Raw genomic sequence first — 14,986 nt, 5'->3', positions numbered from 1 at the left:
TGGTTCGTTTCAGTATGGATCACGTGAAAATGTGGGAAAATATCTTGGCTCTTGGCGAAAAAGTTAAAGGGTTCATCGGTGCGGCCTCTTTTCAAAAGAGGTCGATCAGGTAGCTTGGGGAATGAGCTAAAAGCCTAGAAATTTCTGAAATTTCGGCAGCTGTGCCAGCCACCCACCATGGAGCCCAACACGGGGGCGTGACAAGATTCTGTATAAATGCAGCCTGCCAGCGCCAGCAGTACACAGCCACTATAACCTAATGTATATACCCGAGATTGGATACATTACACACGGTTAACCCTTGCCGCCAGGAAATACGGAAGCAAAAGAAGTGAAGAGAAGACAGGAAAGATGCAAAAGTGGGAGAGAAAGACGAAGATTGGAGAGGAGGACAGGAAAAGGCGACTGCCGATTTCCCCCAGGTGGGTCAGCCTGGAGGTGCCGTCTATGTGAAGCCGAGGCCGAAGAGGTGTGTTGCCTCCGCCGGGGGGCCTTAAAGGTCCAAACACCCGGCATCGGCTCAACCCCCAGGATCCCCTTTTCCCCAGACACGGCTAAGCCGCGCACGGCTACACGCGGGAGGGTCCAACCCTCGTGTGCTCGGGTCCGTGGTGTCGCAACACACCAAACGCCTGCTAACGCAGACGCCCCTGCGGGGTTAGTGTCTATCATAAAAGACCTTTCTGCCATGTGTTTTAAAAAGAAATTTACCGTACAGAGCCCTTTACGGGCCCTGTGATGGGGAGGGGGGGGGTCTCTGTTTTGGTGCAGTTGAGTGATTCGCGCCGCTCCTTAGGAGCTGGCGGCGCCGTGTGGCTGCGTGTTGTGTCCATCGCCTCATAGAGTGTCCACTATACTGCCTAGAGGGAAATCTGGCGCTGCTGCGCAGTGGTATGCATGGGAATGCCGCCATATTATGACTTCGAATTGACATCCTTCTCGGAGAGCCAGGACACCTTGAAGACGCGCCTGGCAAGCCCCGTTCTGTCTGTCAAAATGAGTCATTATCTACTAAAACAGCACGAAAAAAGCTGTTTTGGCTTTATTATTGCACAAAAACATGTTTTGTTAACTATGAGAATTTGTTATCGGATGCACAGATATGTGAAACGTAAAACTTATCAGCGGGCCGCAAATGTTGGAGGACAGATGACAAGATTCGCTCTCGCTTTGGAACAGTTTGTCGTCTCTTCTTGCTTTTCTTCACTTTGTTATGCATTGTACGTGAGTAAACTTCATTGGCAGATGTAATATGCGTGAATGGAAACATTTTTTGAAGATTTTAATTTAGGAACGCGTTAATTGTGTAGCTGTAGCCAGGTTTTAGACGAAGCCTCTACAACCCCAGCCGACACAAGCCTCGCAGACACACATACCATCATTCCCATAACGGCACGGCGTCCCTTAGGAAATTCCCATAGACGGTGGCGCTAGATTTTCCTCTAGGTGCTATAGTGAGAAACTCTATGCATCGCCTCTTGCATAGCGCTGGACATGGGCTCTTGCTAGGAGTTGTGTTCGTTGCTAAGGCCTCGACACGTCGTACGACACTTTTAAGCCCATTTGCCCGGAGGTCGACGACCCCTTTTGCTGGGGCTGCGGAACAGCACTAGCTGCAGCCGCTAAGGGGGGCGGATGCCGTCGCTGGCGGCTGACTGCGTGTGCGCCTGACAGCCGCCGGAAGCCGTTGTGTAGCTGCCCCCTGACGCAACGCATGGGCAAAGCTGTTCTTTGGCAGGTACAATACCCGCCTACCTGCTTCCCTGAATGACATGTTTTGCTTTACTTTGATTGCCGCAATTTCTCTTTTTATATTTTCCATTACGGGCAGGACCATAAGTATGCGGCATGTTCCCCATTATTGTTCGGGCAGCGTAGAGAGCTCTAACAGTTTTCAAGAGTGTTCGTGAGCACGGCATTTTGCAGCAGCTTGGCTGCTTCTGCAGTTCTGTGAAGTGCGCCCGAACTGCTTTGCATTTGAAGCATTGCAGACGGTGCGTGACATACTCTCTGACACGGATCTTTGCCTACCCTGCCTCGATTGTCTCGGGCAGCAGACTTGAACCAAAGGTGATAATAAGGTTCTTTGACTGACTTTCTTTCCCGTCGCGCATCGTCTTAATTTCTTTGAAATGGATCACATCTCGCTCTTTCCAACCTTCCAAATGTCCGGCCTCTGTCAGCTCCACCAGGTCGTCATCAGAAATAACGTCGGGGATGGTGTTCATAGTTCTGTGTGGAGTCACGCTAAGTGAAATGTTCCCGAGAGAGACAACGTTGTGTAGCTTTTCATCATATTTTTGCAACGAAGCTGTATATAGATAACGGATTCGTCCGTCCGTCTACCGCCTGCATGCCGAAACCTCCTCTGGCATAACCCCATGCGCATGAGAGAAAAAAAAGACGCTCGCGATTGGCAGCACCAGTAGTGACGTAATCGCTCTCCGTCGCAGATGAGTGCCCGCGCAACAGCTTTTATCCGGCTCCGAAATGGGTAGTCCACGCGTCATACTTTCACCTGAGCAGTAGGCAGCTTTCGATCAGAAACGCCGCGAGCCGACCGGGAACGAGCTCGTCTACACCTTGCCAATGTTGCAGCCCGGGCACAAGAACAGGCCCATGCAGCTGAGCACAAGCAGCAACTGCGTACCGAGGATCCTGCAGCCTACCAAGCCGTTGTTTAACGAACCGTCGGGATTAACCAAGTGATAAACACCGGGGCCGCACGTTTCAGCATCGCTGGTTACCCATCTCTAAGGAGTGCTTGGGCGGCAATTTTCTTATCTTGCAGGAATGAAAGAAGGTCGCCATTAGCTAGATTCGTAGCGCTGTAATCTGGGCCTATGGAATCACTTAGACATTTCCCGACAAAGAAAGCTGATATGACTCTCACGCTCTTTTCTGGTTTTTCAGAATGTACCACATGGTACTTGGGAAAGGTTTCTCCCTGGCCCAATATTTAAATATTTCGGTGCACCCTCGTTTGTGAGCGCCATAAGAGAATCTCCAAAAGGAATTTTGCATAAAGAGCCTTCATCGTTCGGCGGTAATGCCAGCCACCCACCATGGAGTCCAACAAGGGGACGCCACAGAAAGTGCAAAGCACGTCCTGCTAGTGGCAGCTGTACGTTATCGCAATAAGCAAATATGGTTTACCCAAGGTTGGCTACCCACACAAGGTTAAACCTTGGCGCCCAGAATACTGGAAGGAATAGGATGTGTGTAGGAGACAGGAAAAATAGAAAGTGAGAGAGAGAGAGAGACGAATACTGTACAGGAGGACAGGAAAAAAACGACTGCTGAGATTCCTCCAGGTGGGTGGGTCTGCAGGTGCCGTCAATGTGAAGCAGAGGCCAAAGAAGCGTGTTGCCTCCGTCGGGGGCATTAAAGGGCCGTACACCCAGCACCGGCTCAACCTTCAGGATCCTTTTTTACTCAGACACAGCTAAGCCGCGCACGGCTACACGCGAGAGGGTGAAACCATTATGTGCTCGGGTAGGTGGTGTGGGTGTACACCAAACGCATGCCCACGTAGACGACCCTGCGGATGATTTCATGATTGGCCACATTCGTATAGAGCGCTTCGCTTTGCGCTATTTATATTCTCTTTTTAGAGAGTGAAATTTTCAAGAGCCCCTGCAAAGCGTACGAAAATGTGCCCGTGAGAAAGAGAAACAAGAGACGCCCATCTACCGAGCTAGCATTCCTGCATTTGACCTTTGCTTTCTAAAATGTCGGGTCGCTCTCCTCAAGCAACTGAGCTTCATCGGCAGGTTGAAAAAGTTCAAAAGTTGTGGGTTTTATGCTTAACTTTTTTTCAGTACACATATTCGCCGGAACAATACACTGAAAAACCTTTAAAATGCTGCAGTTGCTTTGGAAGCAATATCAAACGCGTTCACGAGCAAGCATGCTGGCGCTCAGATTTTGTACAGCTCTTATCCTCGTTTTCTTGAGCATCAGGAAAACATATGCGTTTAAACCCACGGACCTGCGTGATGGTTGTAACACCACTGATCTCAAAAGGGTAAGCGAACTCACCGCTATAATTTTCGTTTGAAAATTCTATTAGTATTATAATGAAAAGCAATAACCAATTTACACTTAATAGTCTGTACTTCTTCCGGCACTTTGCAGGATGTACATTTGAGGCCATTGTGGCAGTCACAGAAAGAGCGCAGATAAATCAGGCCAGCCCTCGCAGGTATCGTAAGGCTTTGCCATAGGTGGATAAAGGCAGCATAACAAAAGGTATTGAGGTCCTAAGGGAATTAACTATATAGCCAGCAATTTAATTCGTTGCTGAAGAACATTGACATCAAAAAACAACCCCTGGGAAATAACTAAGTAGTCGGCCATGAATCATGAAGCCGGAGAAACTAACAAACCAGGTCCTGTCGGCTAAACTGTGGCCGTTAAAGAGGCAGCACCTGTTGCATATTACTAAGCTGAACATCGCAATAACCAGGAAGTAAAAAATAAAAACAGTAAGAATATAAGCTCGCAAAGAAAGGTATTCGGCATTGGCAGGAAGAAGGTGTATGGAGGCCAGGCACACAGAAATAGTGCAAATATATCAGTAAGTTAGCAGGACGTGTTGCTGGGGTTGTTAGTTCATACTAAGCAATTTCAGACCATGTTTCTATATATTGGCTGTCATTGTAAACGGAATTAACAATCGAGAGTTAGCCCTCCGCTTCCCTTTTTATTTCTATGTTGCGCTACGTGGGCGTAAGTGTAATGATTTCAAAGTGTTTAGTTATCTGTAAGTTGCATGATCATTTGACCAACCAAGAACTTATAAAGTAAACAATAGCCCGGCACGAAGACGCGATTAAAAGGGTTTGGGACGAAGAATTTCAATCCCCATCATTTATTAGCGTTAAGCTTAGAAATATGCGAGACCTCTTGCCGGGAAGAGCACAGAGAAAAAATAATGTAAGTCGGAATTTTTCAATTATGGCGCAAGCAGTAGGGTTTCAGGACATCTGCGAGGGAAGTACGCAACACCATTCTGCGAAGCCATTGCCGTGTTACTATTGTTTAGCTAGGTTATCGATCTTAGGTCATACAGATTAGGCCTGTCAAGTACGTTATTGATGTATTTGCAATCGTTATAGCGCACCGCCGACGACCTTGTTCTCTTTTTCCACCGTAACACGACCCTTGGCAAAAAAAGCACCGTCTCAGTGCTTCAGACGGGGCCGTCGATAAGGGCATAGTAAGGCTTAAGTCGAGAGACGTGTGCGACATCAGGTGATGTGGGACCGGGTGGCATGACGGAGGCCTAGGGCATTATCTAGTAAGTGACATTGGTCCCTTTATGTCGAACACGGGCCTGTGTAGCACGGAAGGACCTTCTAGGAGAACCTCACTCTGCGTAAAGGGGACCATAGTAGCACGAGAGAGCCTGGTGAAAAATATGTGTCACCATGGCGGCGATTGTAAGCGCACTGTTGAGATTCTTGCGATGCCAACAGACGAGTACAGGCAAGCTGACGCGCATGGTCAGCATGGGCGATGGCGTGGCGCGCATACCCGGTCCTCGAATCCTGTATGAAGGGGAGTGAAGTGCCCAATGGTAATACAAGGTCACGAACAAAGAATAAGTAAAAGGGGGAATACCCAGAAGTATCGTGGCGTGATGAATTATAGGCGAACGTGACATAAGGGAGCGCTACACTCCGTCCTTGTGGTCGGGTGAAACGTATTTCGATAGCAAGTCAGTAATGGTCCGATTACGTCGCTCAGTAAGGCCGTCGGTCTGGGGATGACAGGAGGTGGGCCGTTTGTGCTTGGTAGAACATGAGCGAAGAATATCGGCGATGACTTCGGAGAGGAAAGTTTGGCCGCGGTCAGTAAAGAGCTGTCGCGGGACACCATGTACTAAAGTGATATGCCGGAGTAGGAAATCTGCGACATCGGTTGCGCAGTTCGCGGAAAGTGCCCAAGTGATGACATAGCGCGTCGCGTAATCAGTAGCGACAGCGATCCACCTATTGCCGGAGCTGGACTTGGGGAAAGGGCCAAGGAGATCCAAACCCCCCGCGAAAGAATGGCTCAGGTGAAATGCCGATCGGCTGTAAGTACCCGGCAAGAAGCGTTGCTGGCTTTGTACGATGTTGACAGGGCTTGCAAACAGCTACATAGCGCCGTACGGAGTGTGCGAGGCCGGACCAGAAGCGGGGGCGCACGCTGTCGTAAGTGCGAGCAAACCCAAGGTGTCCGGCAGTTGGAGCATAAGAAGCTCCTGAACACGGTTGAGTGGAGGTCTTGAAGAATGACAAGGAGAAGGGGAGGATCGTCAGGATGAAAACTGCGTCCTTGCAATATCCCGCCTTTCAGAACGAACCACTGTGACGATGGATCAGCATGAGGAGAATCCTTTCGGTCAATGGGGGTCTTCAATGTAGCGTTATAGCGTTGCTCATTGGCCACGTCCAAAAGCTGGGAAACGGAAAGACCACTTGCGGAATCGTCCATGACGGCGTTGGCGGGCGTGTGTACAGGGTAACGGGACAAGCAGTCGGCGTCCATGTGTCGACGACCAGACCTATACACTACCGAACAGTAATTCTCTTGCAGCCGAAAAGCCCATCGTCAAAGCCTCCCTGTATGATCTTTTAAGGACGAAAGCCAACAGAGAGCGTGGTGGTCCGTTAGAATGGAAAAGGGCCTGCCGTATAAATAGCGGCGGCCCACTCAACGGCCGAACATTCGCGCTCGGTAATAGAGTAGTTCCGCTCCGCAGGTGACAAAAGACGGCTGCCGCACGCGATGACACCTTCATGGCCGTGTTGAACTTGTGCCAAGACGCCACCGATTCCATGGCCACTGGCATCGGTGCGCACCTCTGTAGGGGCTGAAGTAGCGAAGCGTCCTAGTATCGGTGGGGTGGTGAGCATGGTGGCAAGGCGTGAAAAGGCTGTTGGCCTAGAGGATCCCCAAGAAAACGGCACAGTTTTCTTCAGATCTGTGAGAGGGCGTGTTATAGTGGCAAAATTATTAACAAAGCGATGAAAGTAACAGAAAAGGCACACGAAACCTCGGACATCTTTTGCGGACGGTGAAACAGGGAACTCTTTAACGGCGCGAATTTTCTTTGGGTCCGGTCGGATGCCAATCGCTTTGACATGTCCAAGAACAGTAATCTCATGATGGCCGAAGTCAAATTTCTTGGAGTTGAGCTGTAGACCGGCCTTGCGAAAAACGCCAAATACAGTTGAAAGGCGCTCAATGTGTGTGTTCAATGAGGGCGACACAATAACATCATCTAGGTAGCAGAGACACGACGACCACTTGAATCGTCGGACTAATGAGTCCATCATGCGCTCAAAGGTAGCCGGAGCGTTGCATGGCCCAAAGGTCATAAAAGTGGTAAAGACCATTAGGCGTTACAAGGGGGTCTGTTCCCGACATCGATCATCGACATACAATTTGTCAATATCCGGACCGTAGGTCGATGGACGAAAAATACTCTGCCCCGTATAGGCAGTCGAGGACGTCGTCAATACGAGGTAGTGGGTAGACTTCCTCCTTCGAGATGCGGTTGGGTGGAGGTAATCAACGCAGAATCTCCATGAGCCGTCCTTCTTTTTGACCAGCACGACAGGGGATGCCCAGGGAGTTGACGATGGCTCAATTATGTCTTTCGCTAGCATCTTATCTACTTCCGTTTTGATGACGTGATGCCCTGAAGCTGAAACTCGGTAGGGTCGCCGATGGATGGGTGGATTATCGTATCGCCTGTATATATACGGTGTTTGACGAGTGACGTCTGGCCTAAGGGTTGGTTGTTCAGGTCTAATGTACCCTTGTAGGAAAGCCATAGACTGCAGAGCTGAGATTAGCAGGAGTGAGATTCGGGGCGATCATTTTCCTAATGTCGTTGTCAGTAAATATGGCAGACCGGAAAGTCGCACAGGAAGCGTCAACGGCAAAAGTCCCAACGCAACTAACTTCTAAAGCAGTGATTGTAGTCAGCGTGATATCTTTAGGTAGAATTTGCTTAGCGAGCCCGAAATTCACCAGAGGGAGGTACGTGCGATTGTCTATGGCCCTCAGTATTGTATGCGGGACAGTAACGCTGTGAGTGAGAACGATGGCAGTTATGGGAGCGGAGATGTAATTACCATCGGGAACTAGCATAGAAGGCGACATTTCGATGTATGTCAAGACCTGTGGTGGAACGTGAACAAAATCACTCAGTCTTAGGCGAATTTCCTGTAGTGTTGGACGAACGTTCAGTAGAGGCAGGTCAAAACGCACCGTACTTGAGGAACAAAAGATGAGCGCTGAATGGGAAGAGAGGAAGTCTAGGCCTAGGATGAGGTCATGGGGGCATTGGTCAAGCACAATGAAAAGGACGACAGCATTGCGGCCAGAAATGCTCTCACATGCAGTGCACATTCCGTCCACGGTCACCGTGCTACCGTCGGCGATCCGTATAAACCGAGTAACGGCAGGGCTAACAATTTTCTTTAAATGGCGGCGTAGGCGGCTGGTCATAATCGATATGTGTGCTTCGGTATCTATGAGGGCTGTGACGGGTGTGCCATCAACTTGGACATCAAGAAGGTTATCTCGTAAACAGCGTGAATGGAGGATTTTGAGGCGAATACGACATTTCAGCACCACCTCGGGGTGCCGCATTGCGTAGTATTCGTGCTGGGACGATCCTGGGTTGATCGGCGACGGTGAGTGATAGAACTGGGGCGGACGTGGCTGGTAACGTTGAGGCGAAGGTTAGCGAGCACAGCGGCGAGTCGAGATAGTGGCGTCGGAAGCGTCGTAGAAGCGACGGGGTGTGGAACTTCGGGGCGAACTTTAATTCCGGAAGGTGTTTCGAGGAGGGGATAGCCAACGGCTCCGGCAGTGATGCGAAACGTGATCGATTTGGCCGCAGCAGAAACAGATCGGCCTGTCGTCACGTGTACGCCAGTCCGTGGGATTTCTGATAGCGTAGCGATAACGGACACTGTGAGGTGGACTGCGATAGGACCGAGACATAGGAGCAGGGCAGGTGTCAGGGCGACTCAAGGAGCAGGCGCTGGGAAGACCCATATTAGCGATTCTGTTATGAGACATCTGTTGAGGCGAGGCAGGAAACAATGCTTCGAGTTCGCGGCGTACAATTGGGGTTTCATTTTCGCTTGGTGATAGCGAGCTAAATTGATCGGTGGGGTCAGTACAGCAAGAGGTAGCTGCAGTAGTTGGAAGCCGTGTATACGGCGACTCTTCGCCTGCTCGAAACGGCGGCATTCCTTCATGATTGCGTCGACAGTTGATGAGTGTCTAAAGAGCAGAAGGTGGAATGCGTCGTTCGCGGTGCCTTTGGTAATGTGTCCAGCCTTGTTCTTCCTGGCATGGATGTGTCGATTTTATGACAGAGGGCTAGGACGTCCTGAATGTAGGAGACACACGACTCGGGAGCAGATTGGAAACGCGTGGCGAGTTGTAGCTTGGCGGCTAGTTGTCGGCCGGTCGGATTGCCGAAAACGTCAGACAGCTTTTCATTGAACAAGTCCCAGCTGGTTAGCTCTTCTTCGTGTGTGTAAAACCACCTTCGCGGTGTTCCGTCGATGTTGAACAATACAATGGTGAGCATTATGGTCGGATGCCACCTGCTCACCTTGTTGACGCGCTGATATATCTTCAAACATTCTTCTACGTGAACACTATCGAGGCCGGTAAACTTGTCGGGCTCTTGTGGCTGAGGTAGAGCAACGTACTGGCTATGCGTAGTCGGCATTGCACCTGCAGATGCGGTGCCTTCCGCTGGAAGCATCGTCCCAGGCTGGGTGAGACGTCCGCTGCGGAGCTCCGTGGCGAAGGCGCGTACCCCGCACGTCCACCAAAATGTCACAGGTATAAAACTATTTACACGTTGTGTTTCCAAAGCGTATATAAACAGCAGCCGAAACTCCTGAGAGGCTGTTGCCACTTCGTTGTGATCTTTTTCCACCGTAACAATATTATTCTTTGCAATTCTACAGCCGTTTCCCCCTCAATAATGAAGGCTGTACGTGCGTTGCCGCAACATCAAATAAGCAGCATACAAGACCTGTCTACCAGTCTCAATCCTTCCGGCTTTTCTAAGGATCCAGCGATAGTTTTATTTAAAAGAATTTCTGCTTTTTGCCCCAAGCGCAACATTCTATGTCACAGTATGTATTCGAGGAAACAGATCAACTACGCCTGCTTCGATCGATGTGGGGCAGATGGGGCGCTGGCAATGGCTGGGGCTGAATTCATGGCACGCAGCATTCGGTATGGGCCTCTATACCTACACAGGAGCTTTTACGACAGCCAAACGTGACGGCTCGCGGACCAATATAGTACTAGAGATCTAGGCAAAACGTTCACATCGCTGTGTTGTCGAACATACAAACACTTAAGGTTCTCTTGGGAAGTCACGAGGCGAGTGGGGGCAATTGCGGGCGTTCGGGCGGCCCTGGTGATCGCCCCAAGTGCATGCTCGCTGACCTCTACTGCAGCAGTTGGAAGGGATGTGTCAAGTGGCAACGTTGGTTCTCGGCCGAGCAACATAAACAACGGGGAATAACAGGCGGTGTCGTGGCGCAATTATATGCAAATGTGACATAGGGTACGGCAAGGTCCCAATCAGTACGGTCAGACGAGACATGCTTAGCAAGCATGTCTGTCTGCGTTCGATTGAGGCGCACCATGAGACCATTAGTTTGTGGATAGTAAAATGTAGCCTGCTTGGGCCTCGTTGAGCAGAAGTGCAAGATGTCGGTGATTACATTTGGAAGGAATGTCCGCCCACGGACAGAAAGCAATTTGCGAGGAGCTCCATGTTGTAAAATCACGTCGTGTAAAAAAAAGCTGCGACATCTATGGCGCAGTTGGAAGCCCCCTTGTGCTTGCGTACCGCGGGGCGTAATTTGTCGCCACAGTGACCCCTTTGTTGCCAGACGTTGACAGAGTGAAAGGGCCAGGTAAGTGCAAGCCAACGCGAAACAAGGGCTGCGACGGGACGTCGAGTGGTTGAAGGCACCCGACCGGGAGCGTCGTTGCTGCTTTTTGGCGCTGGCACTTTCCACACACCACAACGTATTTCCACAGAGAGTGGGCAAAGCCTGGCCAAAAGGAGCACCGGCGAATCCAGGCGTAAGTGCAGCAGACACCGAGGTGACCGCCATTTGGTAAGTCGTGAAGTTCACTGAAAACAGGCGACTAGAAGTGCATAGGAATGCCGAGGAATATGGCAGGGCCATCGAGACAACCGTTGTGGCGGTGCGATACGCCATCCCAGAGGCGAAACAAGTGAATGGGTGAATCCTAAAATGACGACTCGAAGCGTTCAATGATGGCGCACAAAGTGGAATCATGGCGTTGCTCGTCGGCGACGTGGAGCAGTTGCGAAACGGAGACAACATATGTGTCTGTATCGGTGTCAGAGACGGCAGGTGGTTCATGCACTCAATATCGTGACAAGCAGTCTGCGTCTCGATGTGGGCTGCCTGAACTCTCCACACCTATATAGGAATATTATTGTAGCCACAGAGTTCAGCGACCAAGCCGGCCGGTAGTATCCTTCAGTGACGAAAGGCAGCAGAGCGGGTGATGTAACGTGATTACACGTAAGTACGTGCCATTCAAATACAGGTGGACTTTGGAAACCGCCCAGACGAGAGCCAGGCACTAACGCTGTGTAATCGAATAGTTGCGCTCCGCTGCTGTGAGGAGGCGGCAAGCGTACGCGATAACAACCTCTGGTTCACGTTGGCGTTGGGCTATGGCGGCTCCGATCCCACGGCCCCGCCATCGGTACGAACCTCTGAATATGACAGGTCAAACTGCGCCAGTATAGGGGGCGTGGTGAGAACGATGGTGAGGTGGGCAAATGGTGCACCTAGAGCAGCAGCCCACATAAACGGCCCATGCCTGTTCAGAAGAATAGTAAGTGGTCGGGCAATCGTCCCGAAATCTTTCACGAACTTCCTAAAGCAGGAGCATAGTTGTAGTATCGAAGACCATGCGTATTTTTTCTGTTTGTGTAGCAGTGCCTATATTATCGTTTATTTGGATTGCACAGCTGGTCTTAGTCATAGCTGCAATTTCCTGCGATCGACTTTGAAGGTGCGATGCCCAAAGGAACAAAAGCGAACACAAGACATCATGGTGAGCCTTGCCCTTAATTGCTGTTTCCACGAAAGGAAACAGAACTGTGCACGGATGGTCTTTGTCACAGCTGCAATCTCCAGCAATTAGCCTTGAAGGTACAGTGCACGAAGAAAGAAAAGCGGAGAGAAGACCTCATGACGACCCCTAACCAGAAATTTTGTTTGCAGCAGCTCTGATGCGAACGCTACACTTTCAAAGCTGTTTATTGCAATCTTGTAGTACACTGAGGGGTTGCTTACAACAAGGGGCTGAGTTTTCGTCACCATCCATGTTGGCTGTATCAAGGGAACATTATCGGCAGGGGCAGCGCCATGGTAATAGGCTGTAGGGCTATAAGGTTTTTGATCGAAACGAATCACCAAAATAAAAAAAGAGAAGCACCGATTGGGATACCAAATTATTAGATAGCTTTACGAATTAACGATAGCTGTTTTAGTTGCCGTAAAAACTAGTAAACATTCTCTTACTGACTAAATTAACAATGATAGACTGTGTCAGCGTGACGGAACGAGCACGTAAGAAGAAACTTGCACACAGAGGCAGCGCTGTCTTTCTGTGTCTGTTTCTTTCTACGTCCCTGTTCTATCGCGCTTACATATTCTATTATGGATTCAGATCAGCTAGCCCGACAACGTGTTTTAACTCAATGAACAAGCACTGTGTCACGCGCGCACAGGTAAACATGAACACATCTCGCTCGATGAGCAGGCAAACGCTCTTTAAAAATGCTGGAGTGAGGAATCGCAGGAGCAGCAAACGAATGGAGCTTCGTGCGTCTCTCGCGTCAACGCGAACGAAACGTCGAAACCAGAGCGCATACGAAGCTACCGGAACTACGCGCACTCTGAAAACCTTGCAGATCGCTTCGAAGATGGGGCCCGCGCCGGCGCGGACTTTCGCCACGTCGCAAGTCACTTTCAAAACCACGGAGGAAGGAAACTAAGGAGAGGCCCTACCCCCTCCGCGCGCTAGGAGAAAAGTGTGGCGGAAATGACGTAGTAGGTTCTCATGTTTTTGCTGCTTTTTTATTTTTTTTTTGTTGTATGGCCACGCCTTTGGGCCACAATGGCGGCGTTGTTCTGATTTTGAGCGCGCACACGTGTTGCTCTGCTGGTAGGTTTCGTGCCGTGGCAAAGGCGCTGTGTGGGCGGGTTTGCGTTAGTCATCGTGTCTTGTTGCGCTGTGTTACCTGCACCGTGCTCTGCCGGATGTTGCGCGAGCGCGCGCGCTCCGCGCGCGAAACCATGCGCAGCGCGGCGTGGTTTCGCGAAAGATGTAAACAAGAGAGGAGGGTGGCACAAAAGGCGGAGCATCGCCATGAGCAACGCCAACTTCCGGCTTCACTTTTGCTTCACAAAGAGTGACGTCAGGGCCTCTCCTTAGTTTCCTTCCTCCGTGTTCAAAACACACACAAGCGCCGGCAACGCATCCCCGAGGCGTCCGCCGAAGGCGTCTACTAGGGCGTCAGCTATTCGCCTGGCAACGCCGCAGTGGACGCCTCGGTTGTCGCCACTCTGTACGGAGCGGCGGGCAAGGAGGACATCGACGCACCCTAGCAGCCGCCGGAGAAGAATGACCCTCTTTCCTTGCCCTACCCCGCTGCCACGTGCGCGCCAGGAGAGGGCACGCTTCCGGCCCGCGTCTCTCGCTCGCGCACGCGAGATTGGACCGCGTTCCTCGGCTCACCCTCACGCGCTTTCACTCAGACATACAGCAAATGGCGCGCGGCGACGGTTTTATCGCCCTCAGACTTTATACGGACCCTCACAGCGACGGTTATGCCAACGGCAGAAATGCTACTGGAGTGTACACATAATTGCTACCGCAGTAAAATACCGAGAGCACATATCTTGTACGTTAGCTCTTGTCAGACTGGAATGTTAAAAGTGCGAAACAATCACATGAGATCGAGCCATGCAAGAGACCGCATTTCTACCACAAAGCTTGCCTTCGTGCATATCGCTCACTGCCAGCGTTTCCTGGTGAACGTTGCCGTTGCATAGGCTGCAGTTGCCGGGAAAAATGAACAGAAATAAAGGGTCTCTGAATGCTATTGTGTTCCACTTTTAAAGGCGAAGCTTATTCGTCCTCCAAATTTTTTTTATCAGGAAGCCACAATTAATATGGCGATTTCGCAACAAAATTTGGTGCGTCGAATTTTTTTATCCGACTACATTCATATACTCAAAATAACTCAAACAGTGATAACACAGACGGCACTAACAAATCAATCATAAAGTATTCCATTTTTATCATGGTTGTTCTGAGTTTTAATGTTCAGCTGTGTGAGGGGATCATTCTTAAGCTTACGGAATTTTTAATGTCGCCTGTAGCAGATAATATAGGTTGCGTCTTTGATCTGGATTATTCAAAGCAACGAACGTCATTGCCAAGAGAAATCGAAACACATATTCGAATAATTACTCAACATTCACTAGTTAAGTTTTTACTTATTTAAATCACGGCACATACAGCAATTCACGAATAGTACGTGGTGAACTTACAAGATGCATCGGCTTGAAATGAATTATTTTCTACATGAGGGACTAAATAAATGAGCGTTCCGGTTGTTTTCGTGCTTCAACGCAAAAAGTAGAGTTTTGTTCAAAAATACAGTGGAACAGTGCATTTCTACGGCCAACATCATGGTGCACGTCTCACGACTGGCGTGGTTATAATTCATAAATTGCCATGTGTGCCGTAATCAACAAAGAAAATATTTAATGAATTTCTGGTAATTAGTTGAATATGTAGAATAAGTAATGTTCACCTGTCTGAATAACCCTGCTCAAGGACTAGAATTATTTTCTTTGCAACAGTTCCGTTTCACAAATTC

General features: G+C 49.8%; 2 long non-coding RNA genes across 4 annotated transcripts in view; one reads left to right on the top strand and one right to left on the bottom strand.

Moving 5' to 3' along the window:
* Positions 1 to 14,986, bottom strand: part of LOC139048101 (uncharacterized) — a 187,644-nt gene that overhangs the window by 86,372 nt on the left and 86,286 nt on the right. The window lies entirely within an intron of this gene.
* The window catches only part of LOC135897110 (uncharacterized), an 81,966-nt gene continuing 70,846 nt past the window's right edge, over positions 3,867 to 14,986 (top strand). The window contains exon 1 of one of the 3 annotated variants that reach the window (XR_011507501.1): positions 3,867 to 4,027. This is a non-coding gene — a long non-coding RNA (uncharacterized lncRNA). The remainder of the gene's footprint in view (positions 4,028 to 14,986) is intronic. The other 2 variants (XR_011507500.1, XR_011507499.1) reach the window with 2 other exon arrangements.

The sequence above is a fragment of the Dermacentor albipictus genome, chromosome 7, assembly GCF_038994185.2.
Source record: "Dermacentor albipictus isolate Rhodes 1998 colony chromosome 7, USDA_Dalb.pri_finalv2, whole genome shotgun sequence".
NCBI classification, from domain to species: Eukaryota; Metazoa; Arthropoda; class Arachnida; order Ixodida; family Ixodidae; genus Dermacentor; species Dermacentor albipictus.
This window is presented reverse-complemented; position numbering and strand designations above follow the sequence as displayed.